At 39.7% G+C, this 14,834-nt stretch overlaps 2 non-coding genes across 2 annotated transcripts; one reads left to right on the top strand and one right to left on the bottom strand.

The window, feature by feature from the left end:
- The first annotated feature begins 4,508 nt into the window (after positions 1–4,508).
- Positions 4,509–4,636, top strand: LOC114816717. Its single transcript, XR_003764527.1, has one exon. It is a non-coding gene; the product is annotated as a U6atac minor spliceosomal RNA (small nuclear RNA).
- Positions 4,637–6,207: 1,571 nt separating this feature from the next.
- On the bottom strand, positions 6,208–14,338 carry LOC100681502. Its single transcript, XR_003761538.2, has 3 exons — positions 13,282–14,338; positions 11,236–11,313; positions 6,208–6,569 (listed from the first exon to the last, which is right to left on the bottom strand). It is a non-coding gene; the product is annotated as an uncharacterized LOC100681502 (transcript).
- Positions 14,339–14,834: the final 496 nt, after the last annotated feature.

The raw sequence follows: 14,834 nt of genomic DNA, 5'->3' as shown, positions 1-14,834 counted from the left end.
GAGTTTCTGTTTTATATAGAGGTGGATAGGCAATCATGGAGGTTTTTGAGGAGAGAGGAGGAATGGACTAAATTTTGCAGAATAGTGATCTGGGCAGTAAAGTGGCAAGAGACAGGAGTCAGGGAGGTCAGTGAGGAGACTGATGCAATAGTCAAATTGAGGTATGATGAATGCTTGGATTGGTATAGTAGCAGTTTGGATGAAGAGGAAAGGGTGAATTTTGGCAACTTTGTGAAGGTAGAACCAACAGAATTTCTTGACATTGAATATGTGGGTTGATTGAAAGCACTGAACCAAGGATAGTGTCAAGGTTATAGGAAAGATGGTGGTGCTGTCTACAGTAATAGGAAAACCGGAGAGAGGACAGGGGTTTTTGCCTCCCAATCACACTGATTAAAAGAAACTTCATTAGGGTAGTAAGAGAGTCAAAATGGCAAAAAAGAGAATGATAATGATGGTATTTTTGTTATTTGTTAACCGTTTATTATGTGCCAAGCACTGTTCTAAGTACTAGGCAAATAGAAGGTAATCAGGTTGTCCCACGTGGGGCTCACGGTCTTAGTCGCCATTTTACAGATGAGGTAAATGAAGCAGAGGGAAGTTAAATACTTGCCCAGAGTCACCCAGCTGACAAGTGGCGGAGTCGGAATTAGAACCCATGACCTCTGACTCCCAAACCCATGCTCTTTTTACTATGCCAATTAGAGAAAGAGGAGGTCCTGAGAAACTGAGGTCTACCTAGACAAATGAGCATTTGTAGAGCTTTGTGGAGTCTAGTAGCTCTTGCAGGGGAAAAGGTTAATGCCTCATTGAGGGGATAAAGTGAGATTTTGTATTCTCACTGCTGATAGATAAAAGTTAGTATCGTGAAATAGAGTTTTTAATGAGAACCCTGGAGTCTTAAGTTTTCCAACAGTTATTTCTTCAGCTCACGATTATGTTGTACAAAGTAATTGTTTAACCATATCTGGCCTTTTTTATGCTGCAGTTGGAAATATCTAAATCCCAACTCCAGTGGGTATGCTCTTTTTCAGCTTTACTTGGCTAAATAAGTAACTAACTCAGAGGTTAGCATTTATATGGTACTGGTTATTTTCATAACTCTTCCAGTTTGATTTAGTGTATGTATCTGCTTCTTTTCTCATGATCATTGTTCAGAATCCAAAAAATTATGATAGCTACTTTACATTGAAGTTACACAGGGCTTTCCTCCAAAGGATTAAATGGAGGCAATATTTCACAGAGAGGTCTCATTCTTAGAATTTCCTTCACTTTCTGATCTAACACAGCCCAACTGTTTAAAAAAAGTTTTAAAAAGCATGGGCTGTTGTGGATCCAATTTAACTTTTCTTCTGGTTTAAGGAAGAGTTGCCTGTTTAGTTTACAGTAAGTCCAGTCATTTAATGAACCATACAGACTGATCTATTGTGAAATGAAATGATTGCTCATAGACAGCAAATTGACTATTCCATGGCACCAAGACTAACTGGCACCTAGGAGCAAATATATTGTGATGGATTTTCAAACCAAATGCCATCACATGAAATGGAACAACAGTTGCCTTAAACTAATGACTAGTTTTAATAATGTTGGTATTTGTTAAGCGCTTACTATGTGCAGAGCACTGTTCTAAGCACTGGGGTAGACACAGGGGAATCAGGTTGTCCTACGTGGGGCTCACAGTCTTAATCCCTATTTTACAGATGAGGTAACTGAGGCGCAGAGAAGTTAAGTGACTTGCCCACAGTCACACAGCTAAGTGGCAGAGCTGGGATTCGAACCCACAACCTCTGTATCCAAAGCCCGTGCTCTTTCCACTGAGCCACGCTGCTTCTCTTACATGGTGCAGGGGCTGAACAAAATTAGAATATAGGTGGATGGCTGGCAAATCAGTTATGGAAAGTAGCATTCTCCATCTGGGTTGGAGGTAAACTTGAGGGAAATAAGGGTGATGTTGTTTACCAAAGTTGGTTGCTAACTTTAAACTTAATTTATCCCCATGGAACTGCCATATAATGGAGAAAAGCCCCCTAAAGAAACAGACTGGGTGAATTTAATTTTAAGGTCAGGTTTCAAACTGCAGGCTTTTCTCAAGTTCACCACCTCGTGGGAGCACTGGAGTGCAGATTATTGCTCTCCAAATGACAACTATTTTAGCCTTACATAGGATGTCATGTGAGTGACACAAACTGATGAGAGAATGTGAAGGTAAAATGACCTTCTTTTTCTGCTTTGGCCTGCAATCTGTTGTCCTTTATCTCTAGAGAGGACTTTATCTATGTTATACCCAGTGAAGTCCTCTCTTCCCAGACTCCCTCTCTCTTCTGCATAATCTATGCACTTGGATCTGTACCCCTCAAGTACTTAATATTCACCCCACTTTCAGCTCCATATAGCACTTGTATACATATCCATGATTTACTATTTATATTAATGTTTGTCTACCCACTCGAGACTATGAGCACGCTTTGAAAAGGGAACATGTCTACGTACTCTGTTGAACTCTCCCAAGAGTTTAGAACAGAGCTCTGGACATTGTAAGTGCTTAATAAATACCATTGATTGAATAAGTAACATCTTCCTGACTAATTAATTTCTGCAATGTCTTAGTCCTGAGGCTGCCACAAAAGATCACCTGTTTTAGTAACTTGCAATTCTGGAATGTTTAGTCATGGGTTGGAGAACAAGGCAAAATACTTGGCTTTTGCTTCCCTTCATAATTTGCATGATAAAGGAACCATCCCTACAAATTGATTTACTAGTGACAAATTTAAATTTCTTAAGCTTACCTTAGAGAAGCAGCAGGACTTAGTGGAAACTGCTAAGGGCTTGGGAGTCAGAGGTCATGGGTTCTAATCCCTGCTCTGCCACTTGTCAGCTGTGTGACTTTGGGCAAGTCACTTAACTTCTCTGTGCCTCAGTTATCTCGTCTGTAAAATGGGGATTTAGACCGTGAGCCCCAAGTGGGACAACCTGATTACCTTGTATCAACCTCAGTTCTTAGAACAGTGCTTTGCACATAGTAAGTGCTTAACAAATACCGTAATTAATTACCTGGATCTCCACGGAACATTTGGGTGAATCTCTTCTGTCAAAATTAGGATTACCACATTTCTTCAGATTACCCTAGACTTTTTTTTCCTTTATAGCATTTATTAAGCACTTACTATGTGCTAGGCACTAAGCTCTGGGTCAGATACAAGATAATTAGGTTGGACACAGTCCCACACAATCCCTGTCCCACATGGGATTTACAGTCAAAGTTGGAGAGTGGGGGGTTTAATCCCCATTTTACAGATAAGGTCCTAGGAAGTTAAGTGACTTGCCCAAGGTCACACAGCAGACAAGTGGTGGAGGTGGCATTGGAACCCAGGTCCTGTGACTCCCAAGCCTGTGCTCTTTCCACTAGGCCACTCTGATTCCCTTAATATATTAATAATTATAATTATGTTAGCAATATAATAGATCCTCAGTCTCTTGGCAAACATTGAAAAAGTTGGTTATATCCCAGATGCAATGGCTGGATTTCATTTATAAGAAGGGTATGTACATCAGTAATTCAGATTCTGCTATGGTTATATTTTTTTGAGATTTGTATTGTTAAGGAGTTCTTACTGCAAACCTTATTTGACATCCTCTGAAGGCTTCAGTAGAATATTTAAAATGAATGAATGTGGTAGAGAAGATGGGGAAGAATGTGAGGATGAAGAGGAGCCTGTCTCAGTTGTTAGAGCTTAGGCCTGGGAGTCAGAAGGTTTGTGGGTTCTAATGCAGCTCTGCCACATGTCTGCTCTGTGACTTTGATGCAAGTTACTTAACTTCTCTGTGTCTCAGTTAACCTCATTCTGTAAAATGGGATTAAGAGTGTGAGCCCCTTGTGGGACAGGGGCTGTTGTCCCAGCCTCATTAACTTGCATCTACCCCAGTGCTTAGAATAAGGCTTTGGGCACATACTAATAATAATGTTGGTATTTGTTAAGCACTTACTATGTGCAGAGCACTGTCTAAGCTCTGGGGGAGATACAGGGTAATCAGGTTGTCCCACGTGAGGGTCACAGTCTTAATCCCCATTTTACCGATGAGGTAACTGAGGCACAGAGAAGTGAAAGTGACTTGCCCACAGTCACACAGCTGACGAGTGGCAGAGCAGAGATTCAAATTAATGACCTCTAACTCCCAAGCCCGGGCTCTTTCCACTGAGCCACGGGTTTAACAAGTAATGTAACTATTAATTATTTATTAGGAAAGATCTGTGGATAATCTGTCTGCATGCTATACCATTTCTGCTCTAAGGGTACATTTTGTCTGTGTTCTTCTACCCAAACTCCACTACAGAAGTCTTTCCCAATCCCTCAAGACGCATTTCCCTGATTAAACTCTCCTCTTCTCTTCTCCCACTCCCTTCTGCATTGCCCTGACTTGCTCCCTTCATTCATTGCTCCCCTCCCAGCCCCACAGCATGTATGTATATATGCAATTTACTTATTTGTGTATATTAATAATCTCTTAATTATTATGAAAGGAGAGAAGGTTAGCACTCCCCTTGAGAAGGATGGAAGAGGTCCTAGTGGCCTTTACAACACATATATGGTTAAGGTATTGCCTCCTACTTCATGGCCTCTAACCAAGTTTTCAGTGCTTAGAACAGTGCTTTGACATAGTAAGCGCTTAACAAATACCATCATCATCATCGTTAGATAATATATAATCTTTACATTATTATAAAGATTAATAATATATCTCCCTCTAGACTGAGAGCTTATTGTGGGCCAGGAATGTGTTGGTTTGTTGTTATACTCTACTCTCCCAAGTGCTTTTGACAGTGCTTTGCACACCAGTAAGCACTCAATAAATATGATTGGATGAATAAAGAGGAGATATTGGGAATGTCACCCAGGGCTACTAATCTAGAGGGCTCCACCTACCCTATTTCCAACGCTAGTATGTTTGGTTATCCAGAATCCTTTTTGGCAATAGTCTCTAATCAATCAATATCCATTCGTATGGCATTCCATGAGGAGGAGCAGAAAGGGCCTGCCGAGGAAAAAGTAGCCCAGGAGAAGCTTTCAGTATGACAAGCAGAGGATTGAGGAGAAACCGTAGGTCTCTTGTCTCCAGTCTCCTTCTCTAAACTGGCTCTTTCTTGAGTCACCTCTCATTCTGTGACTGCCACTTATCTTGCCAAGGTTTCTTCCATCTCTCATCCCACCACTTCCCATCATTGCTGAGAACCTAGAAAAAAACCGAAATGCGAACTAATACTGAAGTATCATACAAAGTGCAGTTTCGCAGGAAAGACGATGCCTTCATCCTCTACCCCCTGCAGATGGTGGAGTTGGCAGAAGGTCTCCAAGAGAAGTGGGAAATCTGAGATCAGTTCCTTTGGCCATAATATACTGTGCTCTTATTGTTCTCATTTCTTAATTGGTCTTTGTTCCACTTATCCTTTCAATCTTTCCTTGTAAGTCTGCAACTTTCTCCCCTCCCCCTTAGTCTTAAACAGAGGAAGAGTCATCATTTTGTTTATTTTGCCTATTTAGGTCTTGAGCATTAGCTGATTACATTCAGTTGCGGGTGTTAAGTCAGTGTTCTAAACTGTGTTCCTAAGGTGTGATTCACAATGTGTTCTAGGAATCATCCAACTTGAGTTTGCTGCTCATAGAGCTCTAGTAGGTTCTTATCTGATCTGATTTCTGATATAATGCTGTGTGATCATTTACCGTATTTGATGTTCCCTTATTTGTGGGACTACCAAGGAGTGAAATTTAGTTGTTTATTCTGCATGCTGCCTTCACCAAGGCTAGTAATTCTTCTACCGCTTTGTTACTATGTAGGTAACAGCACACTCTTGTTCATGATATGGTTAAGATCAAATAAATAGCTTGCCCTGGAATCTTGAATGTTCAAAAAATGAAAATTGGAAAGAACTTTAAATTTTCAGAGCAGTGAGGGAAGGAGAACAAGGCTGAGGATGTGTGGAAAAACCTGACAAGTTTGTCAATCTAGCAGAAAAGCTGAACTCAGCTATGGCTTTATCTGCGTGTTACAGTTCCTGCTAATGTTATATTGCACATTATCATCAGAAATAGATATTCCATTGGAAAAATCCTTTCAAAAACTGTACTTGCCTCAATTAGATGTCTATAATTACAGCCAATGTTTATCAATTTGATTTATGGGAGAAAAATGCAAAATACCAGCTTTATCTAAATTTTTAAAAATGCTTTAATATTTTTATTAAAGTAGGAACATTCAAATTACACTTATAAATATAGCAGAAAATGTTGTGACGTGAAGTTGTGTTATGGCTACCCCTAGTAAACCATATTTTTTTACTTTAGTAAAATGGCAAAACCTGAATTGTAAACTTTGCTTTCCAGGAAAAGAAACTACTATTTTCAGACAATTTAAACATTAAAGTATAGCATTACTAACATCCTTATTATATAATTATTTAAGATATGGATGAAGTTGTTTAGCTTTAGCTCTTCTTGACAGTCCAATCCTGATTGGTCCACTGCAAGTCTTTAGAGGATATAATCTTACGATTCCATTTGACAAAAGGCTACCTAAAAAGTGAAGAAAGAAAACCCAGAGAGTTTAACTTGTATATAAATGAACAAACGTTCCTATTATCCTTAGGCTGGTCATTTGCCTAGTTATCAGGTGGTTTGTCCCTCATCGGGTGCTGTGTGAGGGCATGGGACTAGTTGACAACGGGGGTACCTGGTATTCAGTGGCCCATCCTAATTCTCATACATTTTATATCTACAGCTATATGTATATTCATGTGTGCACCTATATCCACATCATATATATGAAACCTTGGATCTACATATAAAACTACGGAACGTCTGTACCAACTCTGTTAATATTCTCCCAAGTGCTCAGTACAATGCTCTGCACACAGTAAGCACTCAAGACATAGGATGAATGGATGGACATATGGACACAGGATGGATTGATCCTGGTTGTAAACCACATATATTAGGTTGAACAGGGTGTGAGAGAAGACCCTGCTGCTGCTGCTTGGATAGTAATAGCACCACTAACTGGGGCTTTACATTCTTTTTCATTCGTTCAGTAGTATTTATTAAGCGCTTACTATGTGCAGAGCATTATACTAAGCCCTTGGAATGTACAATTCAGCAACAGATAGGGACAATCCCTGCCCAATGACGGGCTCACAGTCTAACCGGGGGAGACAGACAGCAGAGCAAAACAGAACAAATCAAAAACAAGACAACAATATCAAGATAAATAGAATCAAGGGGATGTACACCTCATTAACAAAATAAATAGAGTAATAAATAATACATACAAATGAGTGCAGTGCTGAGGGGAGAGGAAGGGGGAGTAGCAGAGGGTGGTGAGGAAGACACTGATATTTTGTTTCTTGCAGAGATGGGAGCAACAAGGAAGCTCAGAAGAAATAAATTAGCAGTGGCAGGAGAGCTGGGGATACAAACAAGATAATATCACTGTCACCAATATCACTGTTGCTGCCATCTCCAGCTTTTGAGAAAAGGGGCCATGTGTACAACGACGTCTGCCATAGTAAGTGCTCGATAAATTCATTGATTGATTAGATTGAAACTTTGGAGATGAAGCCAAGGCCATCCTTAGAAAATAAATCTGAACTTAGGAGGGGGACCTTTCCCTAAATCACATTAGTTTCTGCAATCCTCTGTCCTTACTGATGAGATACAATATTCTGCAATCCCCTTTACTGATGTCTTAGATCACATTTATTTTTTGAGCAAATCACAATCCACATATAGAGTGCTAAACACGCTAATTATGGAGGAAAGTGAGTTAATGGAAAGTTATTTCAATACATTGGTAGATAGTGTCTTGTGTTCAGAAGCATCCTAATAGATCAGCATTCACAGAGGAAAAAGTTCTAGAATAGTCTTTCATCCATAGTAAAGAATCAAGGTCATTCATTGGTTTAGTGTCAAAAAATCTTCCATGCATTAGGAGTTCCTAACCAATCAATGCTTATTAGAGAGAGGCCAGAGGCTCGATTAAGGAAAGCTCCTGGAAGAAACAGGATACCCCTTCTGCAGCTCCTCTCCCAGGTTTCTTTAGGTTGCTTCTCTCTTAGCCTCCTCTTCCGCTATTGATCCACATCATTTGAAAGGATTCTTAATCATTAGAGATATAAAAGCTGCTAATCGTGTGAATTCAAAATTAAAAAAGAGAAAAACTAATTTACTAGAAAACTACATTTTCTTCTTAATTTAATGAAAGGGTATTACCGTAAATGTTTATATGAAAAAGAGAAAGGTTACCCAGAGTATATTTGATTGCTACAGTTCAAAATATTCCCCTTACTAAATTATGGTTGTATGTTTAATATATTGTGTGGGTTTAAATGACACTTAGGAATTTGGGTGGGGCCTGGTGCTATTTGAACATGAGTGTCCCTGCTACCAAGCTGCACAATATTGCCACCTCTGGAAACTTCCCAAATCTAGACTTTACCACTGTTCTACTACTAGAAGAAGGTAGGCACTAGAAGAAGGTAGGCATGGTCAAGTGAGTTGCCAGGAAGATAGGTACATGAAGAAGGTAGGTGCTTGAAGGTACAGGTGAACAATTTGACTGTATTTTTGTAAGCTTCTTGAGGGCAGGGATCATATCTACTAACATTATTGTGCTTTCTCAAGTGCTTAACACTGTGCTCTAAGGGCTCAGAAATGGCTAGTGCTTCATTTGTAGGCAGTGCTATGGCTTGGGGTTGGGATGCTAGGGTTTTCATGCTTTTCACCCCTCTCATTAACCCTACAGTTCTTCCTTCCCATCTGTGTAATTTCTCTTTAATCTTAATAATGATAATAATAATAATGTTGGTATTTGTTAAGCACTTACTATGTGCAGAGCACTGTTCTAAGTGCTGGGGAGGATACAAGGTGGTCAGCTTGTCCCACATGGGGCTCGTAGTCTTAATCCCCATTTTACAGATGAGGTAACTGAGGCACAGAGAAGTTAAGTGACTTGCCCACAGTCACCCAGCTGACAAGTGGCAGAGCCGGGATTCGGAACCGTGACCTCTGACTCCTAAGCCCGTGCTCTTTCCACTGAGCTATGCCGATTCTCCAATCTCTAATCTTCCAGATCTCTGCCCCCTAGGTGATCAGCTATATTTGATGATACCAATTGTTGAGATTCTAAGGGTAGACTTGGGGAGGAAGAACTGGAGAAAAAGAAGAGGTGGACTGGGGTTGAAAGGTTTGGGCCTGTTAAAAAAGCTTATAGCTATTAGAGAAGCAGTGTGGCTGAGTGGAAAGAGCCCGGGCTTGGGAGTCAGAGGTCATGGGTTTGAATCCCGGCTCTGCCACTTGTCAGCTGTGTTACTGTCGGCAAGTCACTTAACTTCTCTGTGTCTCAGTTACCTCCTCTGTAAAATGGGGATTATGACTGTGAGCCCCATGTGGGACAACCTGATTATCCTGTATCTACCCCAGCACTTAGAACAGTGCTCTGCACATAGGAGGCGCTTAACAAATACCAACATTATTATTATTTCTTAATAGTATTTAAATGCTTACTATGTGCCAAGGGGTAGATACAAGACAGTCAGGTTGGATGCAATCCATGTCCCACATGGACCTCGCAGTTTTTAATCTCCACTGTACAGATGACAAAACTGAGGTATGGAGAAGTTAAGTGACTTGCCCAAGGACCCAGCAGTCAAGGAGTGGGATTAGCAGGCAGCAGTTGGGATTGGAACCCAGGTCCTCTGACTCCCATGGCTGAAACAACCTTGGACAAGATGTATATACTGGTAGATCCTTGAGGTTGTTTCTGATTTTTACCAAAATATTATTCCCCTTTTCTTCCTCTTCAAGGTTAAGTGATTAACTTTTATGGTCATTATTAATCATGCGTAAGTAATGACATTAAATTAAAAAATGAACTGCAATTGCTTAAAATGAAATTGCCATACTATAATTACTAAATTAGAATTCAGATTGCCATATTCTCATTATAGGCATGACCCATGTCATAGGTGGGTTATGATCCTCCAGCATGGAGCTGACTGTGTTGTGGGGAACTGGGGAGACAGAACAGGTAGAAGCAGCATAGCCTGGTGAAAGTAGTAAGACTTAGTGGGAAGAATGCTTGATCAGGATTCAGGGGACCTGGGTTCCAATTCTGGTTCTGCCATTGCTGGGTGACCTTGGGCAAGGGGCAGGGACTGTATCTGATCTGATTATCTTGTATTTACCCCAGAGAGTAGCACAGTGCTTGGAAAAAAAGACTGATTTGGGGGTTGGAAAGCTCTTAGGAGAAGCAGTGTGGCTCAGTGGAAAGAGCACGGCCTTGGGAGTCAGAGGTCATGGGTTCGAATCCCATCTGCCACTTGTCAGCTGTGTGACTGTGGGCAAGTCACTTCACTTCTCTGTGCCTCAGTTACCTCATCTGTGAAGTGAGGATTAAGACTGTGAGTCTCACGAGGGACAAACTGATTACCCTGTATCTACCCCAGCGCTTAGAACAGTGTTCTGCACAGAGTAAGTGCTTAACAAATACCAACATTATTATTGTTATTATTCTCAACAAGGGATAATGGGAAGGAGCTAGATTAGAGGAAAGAGGGCTGAGAGAGAATTGACTTATGGTAACAGGACAACTTGGTGGGGCTTATTCATTCATTCAGTAGTATTTATTGAGCGCTTACTATGTGCAGAGCACTGTGGATGTTGGGCTGTGTCCACAAATGACTTGTGGAGTGACTATAACCTAGGAAACTCCGATACAATACAATAATAAGCTTTAATGAGAAAAGAGTCATCTATTATTGAGGGAATTAACCCAGTGGTATTTATTGAGTGCTTACTGTGTGTGGAGATTATTCCATTAAGTACTTGGGGAGAATTACAGTCCAATAAAGTTAGTATAACCTTCTCTGCCCTCAAGGAGCCTTACTATAGAGTGGGGGAGACGGACATTTCGATAAATTACAGATGGTGGTGGGGAGAATCATATTTCAGTTTTTGGATCATTTTGTCTGCCCATGATATTGTCCTTTACGTATTCCCTAAGAAATGTTCCTCCAGCTATTTTCTATTTCTACAGCTATATAAATAACCCACAAAAATAGTTGAGCACATATGTGAGATTTAAATTCATATTGTGCTCTTCAAAATAAATCGTGGATAGTTTTCCAATTTCCAGTCTTATTTCTTTCAAGTTTTGAAGACTTTGAAAATGCTAAGATTCCCTTACCTTCTTTCTGAATGCTGTCAGCTCTTTCTTTCCATCCATTTACGGGGATAAAAAACTCTGTAACGCTTTCTCTGTGATCTTCAAATAAAGAGTAAAAGACAAATAATTTACCCATATGAAATTATATTTCCTAAACACAAAGTGATAACTAAAATCCTATGTATATCAATGGGAACATATGAAAATGAGCACTTATTTTTGCACCTTAGTGATGGCAAACAAACAATTTGGGAAGGTACAAACTGACATCCGGCTCATAGGTGGCAAACTTCTTCCTCAATATTCAGATTTCTCCCTTTTATATCCCCATTTTTTCATCCCTTTATTTAGACTATTAGTGTTGGCAGATTTGCTCCAGAGTACTAAGCAGTTTTTTTTTAAAAATTAATTCAGTTTCTGAGAAAATGTATCTCATTAAGTCCAGCAATATAAGCCAAATATTTCCAATTTATAAGAACTGTCATTTTGAGGTTAGGAGTTCTTAAAACTATTTAATTTTTGTCGGCAAGCAATGGAGAAGCAAAGCAGTGTTCTCTCAGAGGAAATGTAGAAGAAAGGTTGAGGTAGTCTTCTCTATCGCTGTCAGGATTTGGGGAGTAACTCTGAAAGTGCAAATATGATTGCCTCAGAAAATCTAGCAATTGATAAGGATTCGCTGCTAACAAAATTCCCCTGATAATCTAATAACTGTGGTAAAATCTGTCTTTTTTTCTCTCCTCACTTCAAAACCTGAAAGAAATATGGGGTGGGCGTATGGAGCACCATTATATGATAGAGTTTGTGAATTTATGGGCCTAAATAAATAAATATTAATAACTATTATTATTATTTTCACTTCTGCCGACCTGATATGTAACAGTTGTAATACACCCAGTTCTTTTTTAAGTCAGGTGATGTGTTTTTGCAGAATTGTTTCATGTCACCTAGTGATCGACAGTATGCCTGAGTGAGTTAGCAAGTGTGGCTCAGCAGAGAGCACCGGCTTAGGAGACAAAGAACCCCACCATGGGCAGGGATGGTCTCTATCCGTTGCCGAATTGTTAACATTCCAAGTGCTTAGTACATGTGCTCTGCACATAGTAAGCACTCAATTAAGATTGTGAGCCCCAAGTGGGGACAGCCTGATTCCCTGTGTCCATCCCCGGCCTCTCCACTTGTCAGCTGTGTGACTGTGGCAAGGTCACTTAACTTCTCTGTGCCTCAGTTACCTCATCTGTAAAATGGGGATGAAGACTGTGAGCCCCACGTGGGACAACCTGATTCCCTGTGTCTACCCCAGCGCTTAGGAACCAGTGCTCTGCACATAGTAAGCGCTTAACAATACCAACATTATTACCCCAGCGCTTTAGAACAGTCCCTCGGCACATAGTAAGCGCTTAACAAATACCAACATTATAATTATTGTTTATCAATAAATACTGAATGATTGATATGAAGACCCACATTTAGTCCCGGGGCTCGGACACTTCCAGTTCTGTGACCTTGGGGAAAGTCACTTAACCTTCCTTTGCCCCAGTTTCCTTATCCTGCTAGGATGCTCTTCCGATCTAACAGGAGACAGGACCGCATCCCATCTGATTATCGTGCACCTATCGCAGCAGTTAGCACAGTGTTTGTCGGCATGCACTGCAAGCTTGATAATAATAATATAAGAAAAAAAGTGCTACCCTGAGCATCCGTTCAGTGCCGTGCAACATGCTCAGAAGTAGTTTCTACTTATACCATAGTATGCTGTACCTGATCAGACTTGCATTGGTGGGGGAATGTTTCCTAATATCCTAATGATATTTTAGCAAGCTGCGGTGGTGACAACAAGCAGAATTGGATAAATTAAGTGCTCTTTATATGCCAAGCACTGGGGTAGATGTAGAACATCAGAGGAGACCACAGCATTTGTTAGAAATAGGAGGACTTTAACCTCTATAATTTATGCTATCAATGTTGTTCCTAATGGCAAACTCACAATTTAAGAGGTAAAGAGAATATCCCCATTTTACAGTTGAAGAAATGAGGGACATGGAGGTCAAGTGATATGTTCAAAGTCACCTTTCGATAGATCTGGAATTTAGATCCCAGTTCTTCTGACTTCCATGGCTCCTTCCACTGGGGAAGCTGCTTCCCCATCTTATATCATGTTAAGAATATTTATCATTTTAGTGCCACTTTAAATGAGAAGTAGGAGAATTGAGATCTACTTATTTCTGACGTTACAAATGAAATAAAAGCATCCATTTTTTTTACCAATCTCAGAAGGCTGTGGGATAATTCTTCATCCGAGGCAAGCTGATGAACTGTATTTCCGAGGATTATCCTGTTCTCTTTTCTTTTGTATTGTTTCCCCATTTAAATGAACTTTGGAGAGATTTGGATATGTTTGCACTCGCAGCGCCGCAGTGTAAAGAAGTTGCATTTGTTGTTTGTTCGGTGGAACATTTTTTTAAATCACAGCTTTTATCTAGGTAGTCCTTTTGGTTGGGGTTTGCTTCTTCATTGCACAAAATTCCATTTTCCTTACTAATTTATGAAACATACGGAGTTCTTCAAGAAACTAAATCAAATTTATTCTTCATTTCAAAATCACTCATTTTTGCTATAGGCTTTTGTGGGTAAGCATTGATCTCTTCTGGTCCTGTAAATTACTCATTTTTTCTTGGTTGTAAAATCTGTTAATCTGTGGTTAGTAGCAACGCACTTTATAGATTCATGTGGGGGAAGATGTAAGGTTAAATTAGTCAATAATTCTTTCTTGTAAATATTCTGGAATGGATTTCTCTCACAGATATTATTTTGAATTAACAGATTCTTCTGTCTCCTTTTCATTTGTAAATTTTATTGCTTGTTCATTAATGAATCTGATGCCAACAGGTTGAAGTAGCGTTATCTTTATTAGAAATCGGAGCTCCTTTCTGTTTCTAGGGGTCTGAATAATATTTTTTAAAAATTTGATAACTATTTGTTACATTTAATTTATTTGCTGTATCTCTTATTTCATTGTAAATCAGAAGGTCATATTTTCTTTCTTTTACCTCTCTTAGGAATATTCCATATTTGTTTCTCATGAATTACAGATATTGCTTTTTGTTCTGTTCTCTTAAAACAGTTTCTGAATGGAAAGTCATCATAGTATATTGGCATGAATGGTGGCCCAACTAAGTAAACTCTTCCCATGTGTTTTTGCAGTTAAAACTAAATGTTTGAGCTCTCGTTTCCTTCTCTTTCTGAATATTGTTTGGTATTTATTTTTTGTTTCCTTTCTTTTTCTGGAGTACTGGTTGTATATACTTCTTGTTTCCTTTCTCTTTCATAGGATTGGTTTGTCTTTACTTCTTGCTTCCTTTTCTCTCTCTGAATATGGTTCGTATTTATATCTGTTTCCCTTTCTCTTTCCGAATATTGGTTTGGTATTTATTTGGAGGGGAAGTTCGGTGGTCACCTGAGAGATCTGTGGCTAGTCTGTAGATATTTAGGGATAGTCCCTCCTATATATGGAACTGGAAATCCAGAAGGGACATGACATCGTATTGGGGTTTAACCACATTAAGATTAAAGTGAGCATAATTTTCTTCACTACTGGACCTGTAGTTTTTTCCTGACCATTC

This window comes from Ornithorhynchus anatinus, chromosome 1, assembly GCF_004115215.2.
Source record: "Ornithorhynchus anatinus isolate Pmale09 chromosome 1, mOrnAna1.pri.v4, whole genome shotgun sequence".
Lineage (NCBI taxonomy): Eukaryota > Metazoa > Chordata > Mammalia > Monotremata > Ornithorhynchidae > Ornithorhynchus > Ornithorhynchus anatinus.
Note: the sequence above shows the minus strand (reverse complement) of the source record. Positions and strands in the feature narration are given on the sequence as shown.